Raw genomic sequence first — 6574 nt, 5'->3', positions numbered from 1 at the left:
AAAAAAGGACAGTTCGACGGAGAATTAAATTCTCCATTAACTAACCCTCTTTCATCCCTTAATCTCTGTAACAAAAAAATATAAACTGCCATGAATGTCATGGGCCAGTGAGAACAATTTTCATTGCATTTTAAGTCAAACCTGAAATTTCATGATTTATTCTCTCTAAATCGCATTCTGTTTCACTATCCTGAAAATTTACCTCATCCCTTTCTAATAGCTGTGCGACGGAATAACTTAATGGGTAACAGAGGAAACAATTGAGATAGGGGTTCAAGTTTTGCCTCACTCTCGGTCAATGATATGAAACATAAATTTTCTACCATTGTTCAGTGGAAACCGCGAGAAGGTGGTGAAGCATCTTCCACCGGGGGGGGAAGGATATTACGGGAAAGGGAGGGTGGGATAGAAGCTGTCTATTATCTTTATTGAAGTAATGAGAACATATGTACATATCTACATATTTACATAACAACATATTTACATATATACATACCCAAACGCATGAAACACAGGTGGACAATGGAAGATGGAATTCCACAGGCGAATTTTCCATGCATGCATCAATGAAAAATTCCTCTATGTATCCGACCAACCCCAGCTTTTATCGATGTTCAAAAATCTTCAGTTTAGGATTTTGTTTAGCCTTTTTTTCGGACTTTCTTTTCTTCTTTCTCGGTGCATCTTTGATCTCTTGCGATAGCCACCTCATATTGTAGTATAGTACACATCGACTCAAAAAATTGATACAAAACTCCCGGTGATTCGTGCACGGCGTTTCCGCAACATCTGTGAACCACTCAATATATTCGCGCTCAAGCCATTCTGTGAAAATTCTACGAAAATGTCCCTGGAGCTTTTTATTGTGTAGATTAGGCTTGATCGTACTCTCAAATATTTTAAAACCCGCCGAGATCACGTGATTAAATTCGGTGGTCGGAACGTTTAGCTTCCCGAAATGTCCCCCCTCTTTGCTTTCATAAGCTCTCCAGAATATTAACGTTTCATTTGAAACTTCAAGCTCCTTGCTACCCTTCGCCATGAAAGATTGGCAATTCTCGCATTGAAATGATTTCGAACACTTTTGCGCGATAGAACCAGCTACATACCGAATTGAATTTTTCTTAAGGGAAGCACGTTCGCTCGAAGATTTGACATCATCTATTCTCATTTGAACCGGTTCAAATTCAAAATCGCCTTCCGTATCGTCTGGAGTAGGTAAAGCTTCATATCGGACATCTTGTTTATTGAGTGATGGTATATTCGTCCCGCTGGATGTTGTTGCGGTATTGCTCAATAAACAAGTTGTATCATCAGCTTGGCAATTAGCACCTTTTGGAGGTGATATCACAGCTTCGAGGAACATAGATCGTTGCGCACAAAATCGAATTTGTCTGGCCGATCGATTGACATTATTACCGAACTGCGAACGCCAAGAACCGAATAAATTTTCGATAGGATCTTGGTTGAGATGTCCAGTCAGAAGATACGGTACACCTTCTGCTTGGAGATCGTTCCATAAAGCTAGAATACTTTTGATCCTAAATATAACATTCTGNATCGGACATCTTGTTTATTGAGTGATGGTATATTCGTCCCGCTGGATGTTGTTGCGGCATTGTTCAATAAACAAGTTGTATCATCAGCTTGGCAATTAGCACCTTTTGGAGGTGATATCACAGCTTCGAGGAACATTGCGCACAAAATCGAATTTGTCTGGCCGATCGATTGACATTATTACCGAACTGCGAACGCCAAGAACCGAATAAATTTTCGATAGGATCTTGGTTGAGATGTCCAGTCAGAAGATACGGTACACCTTCTGCTTGGAGATCGTTCCATAAAGCTAGAATACTTTTGATCCTAAATATAAAATTCTTAAAGGTGGGCGGGTTCTTTCCGTTTTTAACGTTTAATTTACCGAGCCAATCGACGGCTGCGTTCAAACTGTCCTCTACACGCGTGTCGTTAACCGATAACCCATGACGGAATGGATTTGAATCCTTATGAGTTTGTGCATTGAGGCAATCGAAGAGTCTATTTACTTTTTCTAGAAAATCGGCAGTTGGAGAACACGATGGATGTTTCAATTCGCCAGTCACGTGACCTGTGCGAAGGGCCTGTGCTACTGAATGACTGAAAATTTGAGCCGCCATTGAAATATTCATTTTCGAAAAACGATTAAGCTCGACATGTCTGTCAGTCAATTTCGGGGCTGCCCGAACCACACATGTTCTTTCTAAGTCACGAAGCTCCCGTATTGCCCCCCAAGAAATTGGTACTGTCGGAATTTCACTCTCTTTGTCAGATACCTGCCATCCTTGGTCGGAAAGAATGCCATCCTCTTCAAGAAACATTTTTTCGTCGTAAATAATGCCTTCCTCTTCAAAAATCATTTCTTCTTCGGAAAAAACGCGTTGTTGATCAGGGAGGATCTCTTCATCGAAGAAAATATATCTCCTATCAGGAAGGATTCGTTCCTCCTTGCGAGGGCATGAATCCGAGCGAGAATTTGCTTGTGGAAGCAAATAATCGTTCATAAAGAGATTATTCCGCAGTCCTTTAAGGAGATGCGGAACATCGAAGCCAAAATAGATTTTTTGACCATCGAACAAATAGAAAGGTGCATCCTCTTATAAGCTCACGCCAGCTTGTTCAGATGGTTTTGTGAATAAAGCACGTATGGCGGTTGCATTCGTCTGGGCTTGATCGCACACACAAAATCTTATCCGAAGCCCAAAATCAAAGACGCGATGTATAGCCTCATCAATCATGCACTTAAGGATTTCACTGCGAACTGTACCATTGGAAATGAAATAGGCAATCGGTTGTTTCCAACTTGATCGTAGTCCTCGAATAACAAATACTAACGCGTGGTTCCCGATTTTATTCGATCGATCGTATTCACCTAAATCCTCGAAACCCGTTGCTCAATCCAGACGCGAGTCGTATTCTAANCTAAATCCTCGAAACCCGTTGCTCAATCCAGACGCGAGTCGTATGCTAATAATTCGCGTATCGACATTTCATCCCACATAAGAATACATTCTTTTTCGAAATCCTGCATTTGCTTAACTTTTTCCATTAATTTCGCGAAAACTGCTGAGTTGAATCCAGGAGTAATTATAGTCTCGTTCATCCATTGCCGGACTAACGTAAGGCACGGTAAGTTCATAATTTTTTTTCTCCTGAAAAATCGATAAACTCTCGGTCCCCTAGAATAAATCTGTAACGCGAGTTCTTGCTCATCTTGCACCCACGCGCGTCTTCGCGAATGTCGAAGTTGCACTTTAACGGCGCGAAGCTCCTCCCCACTTAAATGCTGTGCTGCGCCGGCAATCACTTCGTCGACTGTTACTTGCTTCGGTTTCTTTGGTTTAGCTTTCTTGCGACGCGAAATTTTCCGCTGTAAAACTAATTTGTTTACGTTGTTTGTAGTAAAGTACGCGTTGTTCGGGGTATTTCACGCGTTGTTTATCTAGTTCTATGCGTTGTTGGTCTATTTCTGCGCGTTGATTTTCGAGTTCTACGTGTTGTCTTTCGAGTTTCCCGTATATTTCGTGTAATTCTCGCTTCAATCGTGCTGCATCCACAGGGCTAACAGTGTCAAACTGAGCATTGTGCTGCTCTTCGCGGAGGGCAGGAATCACATTCTGAGATTCATTGAAATAATTATTAGGTAAAGCTGGGGTGGTATTTCCTACTGCGTTTCTTACATCGAAGGGTTTCGCGTCGACCTTAAGTCGCCTCTTTTTCGATGGTGCAACGAAAAAATAATCAGACTCCTTAAAATGAGCGGAACAAATCCGACGTTCCCCTAGCTCTTTGGGGGTCAACTTGCGCAGCTCCTCATTGCCAATATTATCGAGCCACTCTTCTGAACTGAAAAAAAAACATACGTCTTGATGACAGGAAGTCAATCAGAATCGCCAAGAGTATCTGCGCAGTATCTGCATTCAATAAATGCTAAAGTCCCTGATTCGTTATTTTCAGAGCCCGCGGATTTTGTATTTTCAATCATTTTGCCATTTGTGGCCTCGAAAAAGAAATTCTTAAACTAAAAAGATCTCGGTTATAATAACCCGAGTACTTCAAAATTGTCGAGTATTTCCCGACAGTTTCGTTACTTAGCAACATGTGCATGAAGTTTGGCAGTATCAGAATCCCGAGCGCTTGCGGGAGGGATTTTATGCCAAACTGCATGCACATGTTGCTGATCAGGGAAATTGAAGGGAAATACTCGATTAATTTTCAAGTACGAGGGGTATTCGGCGGATTATTCCCCCCATTAAAATCTCGATCACTGAGATTTGACTTTTTCGTCGCAAAATGAAGCATTTTTCCTCTAAATCGTCTTATTTTTCTCAATCATTTTCACTAGTGTCACTGCTCTTTGATGTTTCTTCAATTGTCTCGGGTTAAATTGTTACGGAAAACGTTTGTTTATTGCTTAGCAATAGCCATGGTATTACCAAAAAATTATTGACATCATATGCACCACGTGATGTCAAATTCCATGCTCCTATTGGTCGAGATTTAAATGGTGCAGAATAATCAGTAGTACCACCAGACCTCCAACATTATCGAATTTCTCCCGATTGTGTTGTTACGTATCAACGAGAGAGAGAAGTTTTGCAGAACTTATCCTGATCGTTCACACGCAGGAAAACATGAGGGAAATGTTTGATTAATTTTGGAGGTCGACTGGTATTTGAACCTTGACGAAGCCGTATTTGACAGTATGATGTTTTGTTGAGTTGTTAGAAAATTAAATCGTCGTTCAAAGGAGTGGAAGGTGATTAGGCGGTGGTCCGAGAAATGTCGAAAAAGGTTGAACACTAAAACAAATTTGCCGCCCCTAAAAACATGTAATCGAGGGGCTAATCACTCCCGAAATCATGGTGCCAGTCTGGCCCAAAATCACGCCGAAATCTCTGAAATCAAGGGATTTCGGCTGTCCGAAATCACCTCCGAAATCATTCGAAATCGTCCGAAATCAAGCGAAATCAGTGCATCCGAAATTAAAAATTATTCGCGGGGGACGGAGCAGAATGGTCTGCTTTTCGACATTTCGAATTATTTAATTTACGGTGCAGAGGGTGCCTACGATCAATTTCCATTTGAAAAATTCATGTGGGCTATGATCCCTTGCGGGTGAGAATTTTTTTTTTGTCAAATAAAACTCAAAATTTGGGCTTCTCACCCGCAAACACCTACATTTCCAACATTTCCCCACTTTCAATTTCGCTGGAACTTTTTTTGGAGGGTTGAGGGAGTGCCTAGGATACATTTTCAGTTGGAACATCCATGTAAGATGTGTTCCCGTGACTTTCAGAATTTTATGTGTCAAATAAAAATCAAAATTTGAACTTCTCACACCCGAACACACACATTTCGAATATTTGATTTATTTCAATTTCGCTGAAACTTTTTTTAGGGGTTGAGGGGATGCCCAGGATCCATTTGCAGTTGATAAATTTATGTGGGCGATAATACTAAAATAAAATACTAATCTAAATTAGGACTTCTCACTCACAAACTTCCAGAATTCATTGTCCATTCTAAAAATATCGAATTATTCGAAAAATTCGAATAATTCGCCATTTTGAATAATTCCAAAAATATAATTATTCGATTATATTCCATTTGTACACTATTGAGCACACCCCTAATGTCAGGGAAAAAGGAAAAATGTCGGAGGAACTTTTTTTTTTGGGGGGGGGGACTGGCCCATGACTTTTGTCGTAGATTGTATTTTTTTTTACAGAGATTAAGGGATGCAACAGGGATCGATTGATGGGGAATTTAATTCTCCATCGAACTACTCTTTTTTTATCCCTTAATCTCAATTAGGAGGGGCGAAGTGAATTTTTAATTCGCGGGCGAATGGTGAAAAGTCACTGTGCGCCGAGAAGAAAATTATTTTTCTTATTGGCCCATGAATTTGTCGTAGTTTGTATTTTTTTGTTACAGAGATTAAGGGATGCAACGGGGATCGATTGATGGTAAATTTAATTCTCCATCGAACTACTCTTTTTTTATCCCTCAATCTCAATTAGGAGGGGAGAAGTGAATTTTTAATTCGCGGGCGAATGATGAAAAATCACTGTGCGCCGAGAAGAAAATTATTTTTCTTACTGGCCCATGACTTTGTCGTAGTTTGTAGTTTATTTTTACATGTATACCCTCTCGGGTTTTTACATTTTGTCCCCATCCTCGTTGACAATTTTGAAGTAATACAATATAGAATCACTGAAAAAATATGTAAATATAAAGTTCCCCAAGTAACGTTGCCTCAGCTTAGCCATTTTCCGCTAGTTGTCCAAGGTCTTCAGACCATCCAGGTAAAGAGAGAATACCACAGGTCCGTACTACAGTTGATTGATATCCCCAGCTCTTTCCATGAGTCTAGGGTACCGCTGCCTCCTGGTCGTGGTTAATGATGGAAACGGTCGTTCTCTCAGCGAAGCCGCTCCAACACGAAGGAACCACCTCCGCAATTTTGCGACACAATTGTCAGCTTGGTTAACCCGCCCCAAATTATTAAGCTAGACCCTAGGATCGCCCGATCCTA

The sequence above is a fragment of the Diachasma alloeum genome, unplaced genomic scaffold (genome assembly GCF_001412515.2).
Source record: "Diachasma alloeum isolate Michigan unplaced genomic scaffold, Dall2.0 Dall_scaffold_01489, whole genome shotgun sequence".
Classification (NCBI taxonomy): domain Eukaryota; kingdom Metazoa; phylum Arthropoda; class Insecta; order Hymenoptera; family Braconidae; genus Diachasma; species Diachasma alloeum.
This window is presented reverse-complemented; position numbering follows the sequence as displayed.